The sequence below is a fragment of the Sturnus vulgaris genome, chromosome 1 (assembly GCF_052056855.1).
Source record: "Sturnus vulgaris isolate bStuVul1 chromosome 1, bStuVul1.hap1, whole genome shotgun sequence".
Lineage (NCBI taxonomy): Eukaryota > Metazoa > Chordata > Aves > Passeriformes > Sturnidae > Sturnus > Sturnus vulgaris.
This window is the reverse complement of record NC_142243.1, coordinates 113,415,090-113,429,931: the sequence shown is the minus strand read 5'-3', so window position 1 is coordinate 113,429,931 and position 14,842 is coordinate 113,415,090.

Below are 14,842 nucleotides of genomic sequence, written 5' to 3'. Positions count from 1 at the left end.
AATGGTGAGTAAAAGTTTTCTGCAGTTCTGATAACTATTAACTACAATGTATCCATATCTACTAATCAGAAAGTATAACTGTCCTAAAGGTACAAACTGGGCAATTCCTGGAAAAGTTCCTCTAGCAGCAGCAGAAGCTCACAAACTGAGATCAGGAGCTAAGTACAGTGGTACTTTTGGTGCTCAAATCAAAATCGGAGTCCATAACTGAACAATACTAAATGCAGCAACTCAGTGAAATCCAGGCTGGTCTTCGGTGTCTGAAAACTGCCACTGAACGTTTCATACTGAAGGAATCCCTTCTATCACTTCTTTCCACTGTGCTCCCAAGAAAATTAGTTCTTTAGTCCTATTAATCTCAACCACAAAACACTCTGTTTCAAACAGAGCATTTCTGCATACAAGTGTCACATGGCAGTGACTTCGGTCTCAATATCAGCCTGACAAAATACATGATGCATTTCTAGGCTGTGAAAGTATTGTAAACACACAACAAGTACACAGTCCATAGTCTCATGCAGAGGAAGGTTGTGTTAGCTGAAGTGTACCAAAGAGGAATCTAATTTAGTCTAATCTACATACACGCAAATTTCTGATCATTTTTAGTGTCAGTCCCTAATTTTGGACATAGAAAACATATGAATTAAGACATTGTAATGATTGGTTAAACCACGGCTTGTGAGACCACACTTATCTGACAAAAAATTCAAGTGCGTCTTGGACAGGTGGGAAACATCTCGCCTATTGTAATAATGTAAAAATCAGGTGAAGGGACTCAGTCATCAATCAAGAAACAAATGGATAATTCTTATGTGCCAAGAACATCTATGGCACCCTCATGATGCCCTGGCATCACCATAAGATGATCCACCTCACCTTGCTGGATGTCTATTCAGATAGAATACACTCACCTAGTTTGGATGAGACACCTAACTTACCAGTGATTTCTCCAGACTATATTATTTTAGTATTGGCATCCAGAAATTTGAAATTAGCTGTTTCTGGCCATAGAATACATGGAAAGGAAATAATTAGCCCTGGTGGTCAGAAACGAAGGACACATGAGACCTAGTTTTTAGGAATCAATTTGATATCAGGAAATTTCTGGATGTTAGTAACACCCTGTATCACCTCCTATAGGCTTTAATAAAGCCTGCAGTGGAATCTAAACAAGACTGAGGTTTGAGTTTCCAAAAGACTAGGGCAGAGGCACAGGTAGTGGGAATATAAGGAAGGGTGGTATTGGGGTGATAGGGAATACAGGAGGACTATGGGAAAGTTAGGAATGTGAGGCAGAGTGCTTAACTTAGGGAGATGTATATACATGTGTCAATGGCGAGGAAGAAGATAAGGCTGCCAAAGATAGTTACTTTGCACAATTTAGATGATGTTATTGCTCTTAGGTAGTGTCATAAAAAGTAATACCTTACTCTAGATTACCCTGAAGATATGAACAACTGAAACAAACTTTCAAGAACCTTCCAGTTTCTGTTCTCTGAACAAACCATATTGTGCATCACCCAAAGTTCCTGAGCTCTACAACAAAGCCTCCCAACATGAGCAAAATGCTACATTTCACTAAAAAAAACAGGTAGTATCAAAACCTCAACTGCTACTTTTTGACCAGAAATATTTCAGCTGGATTGGAGGAACAGGGAGCAGTCATTTCCAAGTATATCCAGTGGCTAAAAAGGCATAAATTTCAATATCAATTACATTCTATTAAATGTTATAGCAAAAAAACCCCAAACCAAATCAAAGCAAACCAAAACAAACAAAACAAAACAAACAGACAAACAAAAGCGTTGGGGGAAAACAAAACAAGACCAAAACATTCAGACATGGAAAATTGAAATGAATTTCAGTTCTTGATTTTAACCCCAGACTTGTTGTTCTGGTAAATTTGAATACTAGTGGACATTTTGCTTAGATGGGAAAGATAATCTCTTTCCATTTATAGCCAGATCTATGAAAAATAGCAACACTAAGAACCCAAGGAAAGAGAAATCACTTATCTCTCCCATGCAGACAACAGAATTATATTGATTCTGCAAAATAGGAATTAAGCCCTTTCCTCTCAAGCTCATCTTAAGCTGCATTATTTACTCAGTCACATAAAGAATATATATTCTTTGTTTTCTTACCAGACTCCAGACCACCTGAAGAAGAAGACAAGTTAAAAGCCCAGGCACAGAAAACAAGCCCATGTTGCTCTCCAGTCTACAGTTGTGTGGACGGAACTTTACATCAACTTGGTATTTAAGATAGTAAGTATCATAAATCAAAACCTTTGTCCTCTCAGTGATTTACTCACTTGCCTTACCTACATTTTTCTTGTCAAGTAAGCATATCATTGTCAAGTAAGTCCATCATTACTGTATTGCAACAATTAACAGAAACACCTTAATTATTTTTAAGAACTGCTGTGAGAAAAAGTGTTGGAGAGAAATTTAAATACAGGATGAAATGGAAATAAGAAAAAATAAATACAGCAGAAAGACACACTGAAACACAGGAAATTCCATCTAAATTTAAGTTGTTTTATTTTTTCTCATTGTGTTTTTAAGCATTGAGACAAATTGCCCAGAGAAGTTGTGGAGTCTCTCTCCTTGATGACAATCAAAACACAGCCAGACACAGACGTGAGTGACCTGCTGCAGGTAATCCCCAGCATGACTTCAGAGGAATTGAACTAGGACATCTCCAGAGGTGCCTTCCCACCTCAGTCATTCTGTGATTCAGAGAATAAAGCTGGCACTAAAACCTCTTGAACAACAGAAAACTAGCAAGACTCTTTGCAAGACATTAATATATTAATAATTGTGCATTTTTTGACAGAAATGGAAAATGAGAAATGTGTGTACATAAAAAAAAATCTGTCAGCAACACAATTTCAGTATCCTGCTTTTGGAAAATGCAAAGCTATTTCTGTTGTTGATATATGTGAGACACTGCATTTATCACTAATGTAAATAATGGCATCCTTCTGGATTACTTAAAGATTCCATTCAAATTAATTTTTTAAATGTCAGTACCATTGTACTGTCACCACTGCTTGTGACTCTTGGGTATTTCTTTCAAATTTAACCATCTCTTCTACTTCCTAGCTGTCAGTGAGTGCTAGAATTGCCACAGCTTCTTATGCTTAAACTGCAGGTACATGTGGCAATTGTATGGTCAGGCTTTGCTAACCTTCTACTTTGCCAGACCAACTACTTGTATAGACCAACACAAAAATTAAGAATGGCATATAAATTTTTTTATTGCAAATTCAGACTCACAAAATTATAATATCAAAATTTATAACATGCTGCATTCTAAGTATCAGAGCTGATAAGAAAGATCCTAAGTAATGAGCACACCTAAGCCATTTATTATGCTCAGATCCATACTTGTTTCATTGCTGATGCATTGAGAATTAGCAGCTGTAGATATTGTTTTTCTTATAATGGTGTGGTCTTTTTCTATGAAAGCAACTAAATATTACATCCCCTACTCACCAATAATGATGGTGTCAACTGTTCTGAAATCAGTGATGTTTGGTAGGTCAAAAAGCAATTTTGTCAAGATTTCTTCTGCAAGTTCAGCAGCCTTTGAAGCCTGCATGTTGTCATCTCCAGCTGCTGGGAGATGATTGGTACGGGTTCTGGAGGAAGCCCGTGCACAAAAAATCCTGAAACCCAACTGTGATTGCAAAGCACATTTGTGTTTATTAGATGCAGTAGCAAATAATACATACCGACCCCTGGATTTTTTGAAAAGCTGCTGAGCAGGAGAAGGAGATGGAGCATGGTGCTCAGGTGGGAGGGGCAGGCAGGCACTGCACTTTCAGGGAGTCCCCTGGATTGAAATGGCGTGTATCTTGTCCTCTTCTGCCCCTCCACCTCAGAACAACACCTCATATCTCCTCCTTTTGGAGTGGAATTTTTCCAGTTACGACATCATCTCACACTTGGCCAGAGCATGAGATGAGACCATACTGCTCATGATGCCACCTTCATGTTAACAACAGCTCCATTGTATATTGTTCTCCTTTCCCAGGTTAAGTTCCCAACACATTGTTTCTGTTAAGGATCAAATTCCCACCAGTTAAACAACAAGGATTTCTTCATTACCTTTTCTTTATTATCTAGTCGACATGCCCAGCAGTGGACCAAATATGGCAGGGCCTTAGACATGACTTTGGACACTGACACATGTGACCACGTGATCCACGGCTGGAATATGTCAATATTCCACCATATGAACAACAGTACTATGCAATGTGGTATCTATTAAAATGCAGTACAATGATCCTAAACTAGAAATACAACAAATAACACTTAGAAACGAAATACTTAAGGCACAAAGCGACCCTAATCCCTTTTTCAACCAATTCCAAACCCATGCCCCTCCAGCAAACCAGGATTTTAACTGGTGTCTTCTGCAAGGTGTTGAGTAAGTGTTGTAATTCCTGTAGTTGTGCATGGACAGAGTTAAAATGTCACTTAAGTTTATAAAACATAACTTATCAAAATCACACTCATGCTCATGTGTTAAAAGCTAAAAATCAATTGTTGCTCGATTTTGTAGCATAGCATGTTTAATGCTGTCTACATCAATTAACAAATCAGATATAACTGTGCTGGTAGTATTGCTAAACTTTGCTAACCAACAACTTAACTCTATTGAGGGTCATGAGGGTTTATACACTTGCAACCCCAGGAGCCAACAAAGAGGCAGTGATTATCTTGGTAGTGTTCTAGAATTTAGCTATATCTCTGTAGTCAGGAGTAAAAACATGTATGCTCTGAGTATGACAGTGCTGAGTTGGGTTTTGTTGGATGCATACTGAAGCAGTTATATTTGGAGATAAGAGGGTTTTTGCTTTCTTAGGGTGCAAGGACTACCTTTAATTGCCATTGGTACTCTGGCCTAGGCTTGGTCCCCACAGATTAAGAAGACACCTTGCGGGAGTTGCATACATGTACTAAAACTCAGGGTTAGCTGTGTTGTGGTTGAATCATACCAGTATGAAGTATTTTAATGCCATGGTATTGTGACATTGACCTACCCAGTTATAGGGCTATTTCTTGTGCTGGTAAAGGCAGTACAACTATCTGCATTCAAGGTGCCTAAAGTCCTTAGGGGTAAAGCAGGGGATTTCCTGAGGTGGGACAGCTGTTGCCAGAATCCACTAGCTGGGCAGCCCACAGATGCAGGGGTGCTGTCACATGAACCTTGCAGCTTATGGGCTGTGAGAGGGACACGGTCAGACACATCATGAATGGGTTCTGAGGCACAGCAGTGCTAAGGCATCATAAGATCTGGTTGCCTTAGCCAGAGTCACCCAGATGTTTTTTCCAAGAGGGGGTATGACTCTGAAGTACCCTGTTAAAACATAAACAGAAGAAAGTCACCTCCCCTTTTTTCACTCCCACCTGTTACTCCTGCCACAAAAGTGTTTAGCAGGTACTCAGCACCATTGTTGTTCCCCTGGAATGGTGATAGCAACATGTTTTCTGCTGCTATCACGTCATCAGCCACAGAACCAGGTTCCATGGGGGGCAGATGCCACACGTTTGCACTTGCAAAGTAAAACTTCACAGGACCTTGAATGGATAGGGAGGGCATAATCCAAAAGAAAATTGACCCAATAGTTCCACTGGGGAGTATACAAGTAGAATGAGCGGTGCTACTAATGGCTAAAGTGAGTGGATGTTAATTTTCCTATTTTTTAAAACAGTGCAACTATAAAATAACTCCTCTGAAACAAAAGAAAAATCAAATTTTAAAACAAACTATATACATCTGAAAATGTCTATTCTCCTTCCTCTACACAAAGAGGCTTTTAATCGGGAGGATTTTAGTTTTATCCAAAGGCATCCAGCCCATATGCGCCAAAACCATCCCACAATGATAACCAAAGTACAGTCAGTAGGGACAATAGGGAGTGTTGTTTCAACATTGGCATACACTGTGAAGGAGAGGAAAGATAACTTCCAGAACAATAGTTTTATTCAACAATGGTGAGAAATATGAACCAAGTTTTGTTTTAAATCAATATTGAAGGCAGTTCAGTATAATATTACAAATGATAAAAATAGAAAAAGCATGAAAATTACTTAAAGTTATGATTATAAGTAAAGTAATATTATTAAAACGTTAGATCAAGCTACAGAAAATGTTTTTTAAGTTTCTTGTGCTGCTCTAAGCCATATTTTCTTTGTGGATAGGCTTACAATCAAGGCTATGAAAACAGCAAAGGTCATAATTTTCAGACCAGATGAAACTTGGTTATTTACAGTAGAAGCACTAAGAACTCCAGAAAACTGCTGTAGGAGCTGGGTATTCGGCTCTGTATCCCAGAATACCCCAGTATGACATCATATCTTTCAGCAGATAAATTACATCACATCAGGGCCCCAGTGGACATGTTCACATTGTGCTTAGCTCCTTGACAATCTCCCAGGTAGAAGTCACCTAGCTGCCTTGCTTTCCAGTTTTCCTTTGAAGGAAATCAGCTAGCTCTGTGCACATCAAAGCATGAGGGTAGCTCTGTGGATAGCTCACTACCAACCCTCCCCAAGGGACAGCATGGACCAGCCTGCACTCTGTAGGTTCTGCTCAGCATAGTTCTCAAACATTATTTCAAAAAACCTCACATTCTTTTCTGTCATACTTCAGAACTTGCAGCACATACTTTGAGATTCGTATAATGAAACCTCCACTCCAAAAAACTGAAACACAAGTTACATTATACACTTTGACTGGAAAAACACATAAAAAATAGCAACTTGTAAGGCTGCTTTTGTGCTGTGTGTATACAGGATTTAACACTACAAATGCAGGGTTGAAAGCAAAATATAGAAAAAATTTGCCTGTAACAAATAATGAATAGTTGCTTGGATTTCTGCATTTCTTCCTGGAACCTTAATTCTGGCATGTAGCCACTGCGTGGTGTCAAAAGCACAATTAGTAGCTTTTTTTTCGATTCCCAGCACTTCCCTGGGGGTTCTACTCCCCAAGGTTACCTAGCTGCCATATTTTTTCAATTATCTCATCCAGAGGATTTCCTGTTTCATTAATCAAAAGGGTCATTATTACATTTTTATATGCTAGGGCAGCAGTCTTAATCAGTCTATTTCTCATGATAACAAACAGGGACTTTGCATCAGAGTGTCCTCAATAAAAATAACTGCTTTCATTCCTTCTTCCTTCATTCACTGTATACAATCTCACAAGGTATACCATGGACACTCAGACGCTAGTTAAATATTTTCTGTGTGGTATTTAATACTATATCCCTGAGCAGCCATGGCTAGCAAATTAGTATCCTGTGCACTAGTTTTAAATGCATTCTCTTTAAAAGAAATTTTGGCTTATCACCAACAATTTCTTTCAATCTCCAGCATCTGAGGTTATGAACAAGAGTTATAGATTGCTTAAAGAATCACCAGCAAGAGTATCAGCAAAAACTAGATTTAAAATTAAGTTACAGCATGACACCTTGTCTTGTTTGACTGTTTTTCAAGCTCTGTATTCTTTTCAACTGCAACTTTGTATGCAAATAACAGGCATTCAGCCATGTGTCCAGCATGAAAAAGCCGCTCTTTAGAGCGTTTTTGAGGAATTTGCACAAAATTTCCCCAATACTTCAACACTCCCACGGGATCTTTAGCCTCTCATAGCTTGGGCTCAATACATGTACAAGTTTCTAGCTTGTCCCAAAATGTGCTCCACAGTTCCGATGTCCAGCCCAGTTGCTCCCCTGGTGGAGCCATGGCCCGAGCCTCCTTTTAATGAAACATCTTTACCAATGCACTCATATAAGGATGTGATAATGACAACAAAAATAGTGAGGGCAATAACTCTGTTCTAGTGGTATCATCCAGAGACACCACAAATGCAAAGGACTAAGAGTTCTTCCTGATGGAATCTGAAATGTACTTGAGCTATGTTTACAATACACTGCACAACAAGTGTATGATAGTGATTACACTTTGGACATAGATAAATATTACTGAGTTCCCACACACAGCTGGGTACCCAGACTAAGTCTTCACCTCCCATATGCTGCACACAGTGTTTCCCAGCACAGTTATGTGTTTCAATCTCTTGGTGAACCATATGCCCCACTGCCCAAGCCCTGTCCTTTCTTTACATCAGTTTTTGTGCTCTAGGCATTCCATCCTTATCACCATTAATGTTATGGGTTCTGGAGAATGCCCATGCACAAAAAATCCTGAAACCCAACTGTGATTGCAAAGCACATTTGTGTTTATTAGATGCAGTAGCAAATAATATGACCCCTGGATTTTTTGAAGAGGTGCTGAGCAGGAGAAGGAGATGGAGCATGGTGCTCAGGTGGGAGGGGTGGGTAGGCACTGCACTTTCAGGGAGTCCCCTGGATTGAAATGGCGTGCATCTTGTCCTCTTCTGCCCCTCCACCCCAGACCCACACCTCCTATCTCCTCCTCTTGGTGTGTAATCTTTCCAGTTACAATATCTCACACTTGGCCAGAGAGTAAGTTGAGGCCACAGTAGCTCATGATATCGCTCCATGTTAACAGCTCTATTGTATATTGCTCTGTCACAGGTTAAGTTCCCATCAATTGACCAAATATATTGTTTCTGTTAAGGGTCAAATTCCCACCAGTTAAACAATAAGGTTTTCTTCATTGTCTTCTCTTGTCACTGTGCACAATAGCAGACCAAATATGGCAGGGTCTTAGACACAACTCTGGTTCCTGACATGATGGTAGGTAGTGTCTTTGAAGGCTCCCTGGGTTACACTGGCCATGTCCACAGTAACCATTACTTCAAACCAACTGGAACAGATCCATGCATTGAAACATCTGGTGGTAAGAACCTGGCATCTATGCTGTACAAATCTCAAAGGATTCTGCTTTAGTCTGGCTCTGATTTGATCCCAAGCACTGGGCATCAGTGGTAAGAACTGGACTGCACTAGGCAGGGATCTGCAGAACATATTCTGGCTTAGTTTCAAAGCAAAGGAATTCAATTTGTACATGCCAAAACTACTCCGTGATGTGAGCAAAAGCATGGTAAATAGGAATGGTGATGATGATAATGCTTGCTTAAAAAATGCACTCCTGATCAAAACTGAAAAACTGTATCCATTTTTTCTTGATTATAGTACCTTACAAGGGCTTTCCATAGATGGTGAACTCAGAAATAGCACAATTTTGTTCTTACTACTTGATTTTGGAAGAAAGCCTAACACTCTGCTTTTCTGCTTCCCTTTAAATGGAAATAATCACTACAATTGCTCTCTCTTCCCCATCCCCACTTCTAAGATGTCTCAACCACTACTAAGAGCTCACACCAAATTCTTGTCAACAGTAGATAGAGGGATGAAGGGTTGTAGGAACCTCTGTGTCATGACCACTGCTGCTTTCAGGACTGGCCAAAAAGTGAGTTACCTAAAAAAAATATTAGCAGGTGTGGGAACTGGCATATAGTTACACCAAAGAGAGAAGGCACAAAAATTATATGCTAACACACACTGCTGTTTCATTAAATAAACCCAAAATTTTGACACCTCAACCTGTCTTCTGGTAAAATAAAACAAGATGCAATGCTTTGGCCAATAAGCCTCAACCACAATGGAAAAATAAATAATATGCTAATAACAGAACATCAGGACTTTTTAGAGAAGCTCTTGGCAGAAAATTCAGTGTCCCCAGTAAGTAGCTAAAAATGGAGATTTTAATACATGTTGAGAAGAAAGTAATTAATATAGGGGCAGTCTTCAGGAAGTTTTTTTACTGTCTAACCGTGGAAGATCTTTTCAACAGACCTCATCTACTTTTGTGACCATGTTCTCTACAATGACAAACATCTTGCCTAATTACAGACTTACTGTCTGTATTCAGGCAATATATCTATCCCTTATTTTTCTTCAGGGTTTTCCTACTTGAATTTTTCTTACCAGATGAATACAGCCATACTATACCCCCAAGAATGAGGCCCACAACTGAGTATTACTGGAGATGAATTAATAAAGAGTAGTGCAGCTTACTTGAATAGACAGTGTGCATTTTCAGAGGAAGAAAAAAAGAATGGCAGTCTTAGATTATGCCTTTGTTCCACAGCTACCAGGGCATGCATGTTGAGGAAAGCATCTGGTCAATGTAGTTCAGCTTGCAAGCTGCAGATTGAGGTGCCTGAGAGTTTTGTGAATGGTCAGGCTGAGAATTTTCCTTAACATATGACAGCCAACATGATACATGTCCTTTCTTGACACAGTCAGGGACCTGTGGAATTCAATAATGTTATTTCCATTAACATTTTAATCTGCAACATTTTGATACTGGACCACCAGTATCCTGATTGCAAGCTCTGAGTTTGAAGAAAAACAAAAACATAAATGCAAAGGAGAAGGAGCAGGCCTTCAACTGGTCGATAGCTTTTTCCTTTCTTGCAATTATTTTCCTCGAAAATGTTTCACAACTTTACGAGTGCTAAGATATCTAATGAGCCCTGAGTAACTATAAGAGACACCTGCAAAATCTGAGCTTTTGCCAGTCAATTACATTTCTTTCCCCACAAACTCTCTCACTCTTATGCTGGTAGGAGAAACAAGGAAAATGAAAGACATCAGAGCTTGTTGTGGAGCCTGCTGCAGATCTATTACAAGTGACTGTCTGGATCTCCTGCTGAGCTTACCTTGTGACCACCCAAAAAGAGATGGAGAGCATCCCAGAGCGGACTGCATGTTCCCTGGGGCAGACACCATATCATCGTGCCTTCCTAGTGCCAGTGTTGCCTGTGGGCTCTTCCACAGCACAGCAGTAAAGATACTGCAGTGCTTTTCCCCTGCCTTGCTGCAGAAGAAGGAACATTCATGAGGCATCATCCAACGCAGATGGGAAGCATCACCTGTTTTACTCTTCTTTGTAAAGCTACAAAGCTTTATCATAATCGGGGACGAGACAGTAATGGGAGCAGAGATCTTGGGAAAAATGAATGGAGGAGGACAAGGATGCTCTCTTAAAAGCCAAAGGAACTTAATTGCAAAACGTAATTTCAGCTAACTACTGACAACCATAAACCCAAGTAAAATTAGCTCCATACATATAGTGATTTTTTAGACTTTTTGGTAGGCAGTTTCATATTTGAATAGTTTTGTTAATCTTCTGTAAGGTAATAGAGATGTTTTGGTAATTTTGCCATCTGTATACCGCTCAGCCAAAAGTGGTGACTCATGACTGCTCATTGACATTTGGGTGTAACTTGTCTGATCTCAAGTTTCAGTGCCAGCTTCAAGTGATATGGATTCATTATATAATCTGAAAAATGCTGGTTTGCAGAACAATGTATCCCAACCACAGCAGTGCTTATAGTTCAAATGTGAAAAGAGCATTAGGATACTTAGATGGTCTATTACTCTGAGATAGTGGATTGTCCCTTGCCCTGTCTCAAGAGTCCTGCATTATCTTGCACAAATTAACTTCGCTTTTTCAGTTAATCTCCCAAACAGAGATACTGTTGCAGTGTTATCTCCTTGGCTGATAAGGCAAAAGCAGCAATCAAGATAAGAGTTGTCAGATAAACCTGAAAGATAACAGACCCTCGATCCAATCCAGAATGTTACGAATTGAATACCTAAATATTTAAAGTTAGGAAGCTCCAGTGTTTACAAACCTAGCAAGCGTTGTGTAGGATGCAATGTAAAAGAGTCAAAGTTACACCAGATATCAAATACAAGTGTTCCAATTGCTTGCAGAGGAGAAAACAAGGCATGCTTGCTTTCATTAAGAGTTTATCAAGAAAATGAACATCCTCGCACTGCTTAGCTACAGGTAAATTAAAAAGCAAGGATAAAAAGCAAATGGCAGAAGCTTGGGTATAACACCGCACACCTTCCTGCCCACTGACACTTCAGATATACTTTAACCACCATTTTTTGTATGTGTAAGAAAACAGTATTTAATAAATTAAATAACTACTCATACAGGATTACATCTCCTTCCCTCTCCCAGGGTGCTGAATCACGTCTGACATGTTTTTACACAAACACATTTCACACCAAATATGAATCAGATTACGGTGTGAAACGAACTGTCACTGATCAGCAGCTACTAAAGTGGATGTGGCTGGCCACTACCCTGCCACTGCAGAAGCACACTCCAGGGAGACTTCATTCTTTCACAGACGAGGCAACATAAGCCTTAGCTGTACAACTCCTCCCTTCATACCAGAGGGCCAACCCCAGACTATTGTGAATGCTGAGAAGGGATAAGGCAGCACACCTGGACGGGGCACCTGGCAGACCTCACAGCACCGCGGCAGATGGAATTAGCGGGGGCGACGGTGTGCGGGCAGTCTCACAAAGCGAGAGTCAGGAATGAGCACTAACCCCTTGTCACTGTCACAGAATGCATCAGTCCCCAGCTGCCCCCGTGTGCCTCCTGCCTGCACTACAGCGCCCGAGAGGCCTCTGGAGAACGCCCTTGGGCAAGGAGAGGTCTGGCAAGTACAGGGCGTTTGCAGGAACGTGTCACACTTAATGTTCACTCGCCAACAGGGGACCAACACTGCTTACTTGCCACAGATGATAAAGCAATGTATGTAAATCTATAATTTTAAGATTTTAAAGTAAGTTGCAAGTATTCTTTCTGTAGAATGGAACGACCCCAGCCAGTCTCCTAACCCCCCAAAATCCAGGAAAGACTTATTGCATTTTACAAAACATCAGGAGAGAAATTCCGTATCTAATAGTGTTTCGGGGACAACTAGTTATTTAATTATCACCCTTAAATACTTATTTAGAGAGTACCTAAAAATATTCAGTGCCCTCTGGTGGTTTGAATTATGAAAGACAAAAAAAAAAATCATAAAAGAAACCACTCTAGTTTTATCAGTCTCACCTTCTGTGGCAGTAGGGCCATATCAGTTATCCTAGACAAAAACCATCCCACAGTCTTCAGTCTGTACCTGCAAAATCTGAGAACCTAACACAAGGTTTTCCAGGCAAATAAAGGGTGCTATTACCATCAAGGAAACTGGGCTTTGTGAGAAGTTTTTGATTTTCAACCTGATCCTAATCTCTCCAATTCTAAACCTCCCCCTACAGAAAACAACAAAGTAAACACCTTAAAATGTTTACAAGCAACAAAATTTATCTGCTAAGACTTTCAGATTATTTCCAAGTGCAAACACATTCTGAGAAACAAACTCCTCTAGCCATAGAAGTAAACATGTCTGGAGAACTATTGGTGCTAAGCTTCTTAGTTACCGTATTTACCCCTGAGGCCCACACCAGCCCCATATTAAGGGCACAGCCAGAGGAGCTAATAAAACACACAGAATATGAAACAATAATTAGTAGCCAAGTAATATAATCGTAGCAGTTTAATTGCTGACTACTTGAAAAGAGAGAAAAGGGAGTGGGAGGGAAACAGGTGGTGAATATTTATGAGAACTGATGCAGGGAAATGCACATAGAGGAAAATAGGTGGTGAGACACTGTAACAGGTTACCCAAAAAAGCTGTCCATGCCCCTGGAAGTGTTCAAGGCCAGGCTGGATGAGGCTTTGAGCAATCTCATCAGGTGGACGGTGTCTTTGCCCACAGCAGGGGGTTGGAACGAGATTATCTTTAAGGTTCACTGTAACCCAAGCCATTCAATGAAAAAATGAGTGACAGAAACACAAGAGTACAGAAAGAATGTCCAGTAAAAGTGAGAAGCACTTTTCTCAGTGACTACACATTCTCATAAAGATTAAGCAAGTTCATAAGAACTGCATTCTGTCTCTAAGCCCTGGGAAACCTACAGCTTCACAGAGCTGAGGAATGCCTCAAAATGTATACAGAGTACTTTGAGGCACAGATTTGAAATAGAATGCATTCGGCAATGATGACTCCTCCCTCCCTCCTTGCCCTCTATTTCTTAAGAGTGTGAGACATGGTGAGATAATAAACATAAAATTCACTTTCTTAGCTCTTTCCTGATCATGCCCACAGAAATGTTACAGATAAAATAAGGCTGGTAAGAGCTAGAAAATGAAGAGGTGAAAATTGTCCTTCTCAAAGCAGACCGGGAGTTTGGGAAAAATAAGAAACAGTACAGACCTACTCCACTAATGAAAAAAAAAAAAGAAAAAAACCACATATGCTTTGACCCTAGTAAGTCTGGCAATTCCCTGGGAAGTAGAAGTTTTAACATTATTGAAATGCCTACTCATTGCAGATGCCCTGAATTTTGCTCCCATGTGTTTTCAAACACAGCCGCAACAGGAAACAAAAGAAATCTGATTTCTGGAGCAAATGTACGCTATATGGAGAACAGACTATGTTACTTTTGTGCCCTTTCATTGCTTGTTTCTCCAATTCTAAAAGAAACCTGAAGATGCCTTTATCAGATATTCTTGTAGCTCTTCCGTCTTGCAGTAAGGCAGCCTTGGATGCCAGGTTCTGGAGTCATTTCACAATTGTGCACTTTGCCACATGTATTGAACACTACCCCATCCCCTAAGTGTTCATGAATTGGTGTGTCTGTTTCTGCATTAAACAAAAGGATAAAAATACACTATTCACTCTTTTATAGCAGTTACCACAGACACTTGCTCAAATCTCACCAGACTCAAAAGTCAAATCTAAAAAGAAGGGACCCAGGAATGCATCCCAAACACAGAAAGCCTTCTAGTCCCAACTATCTGTCAGAAGATGACCTGGGTGCACAGAAATCCCCTCTCTCCCTGGGAACAAGGCCCTGGCTTAAGACTGGAGAACAAAGGGCAGTTTTACAGAGCTCAAGTATCCTATAACCAAGGTACTGCCAATGAGAATTAACCACAGCACATGCATTCTCTTTAAGTAATGAAATATGAATTGC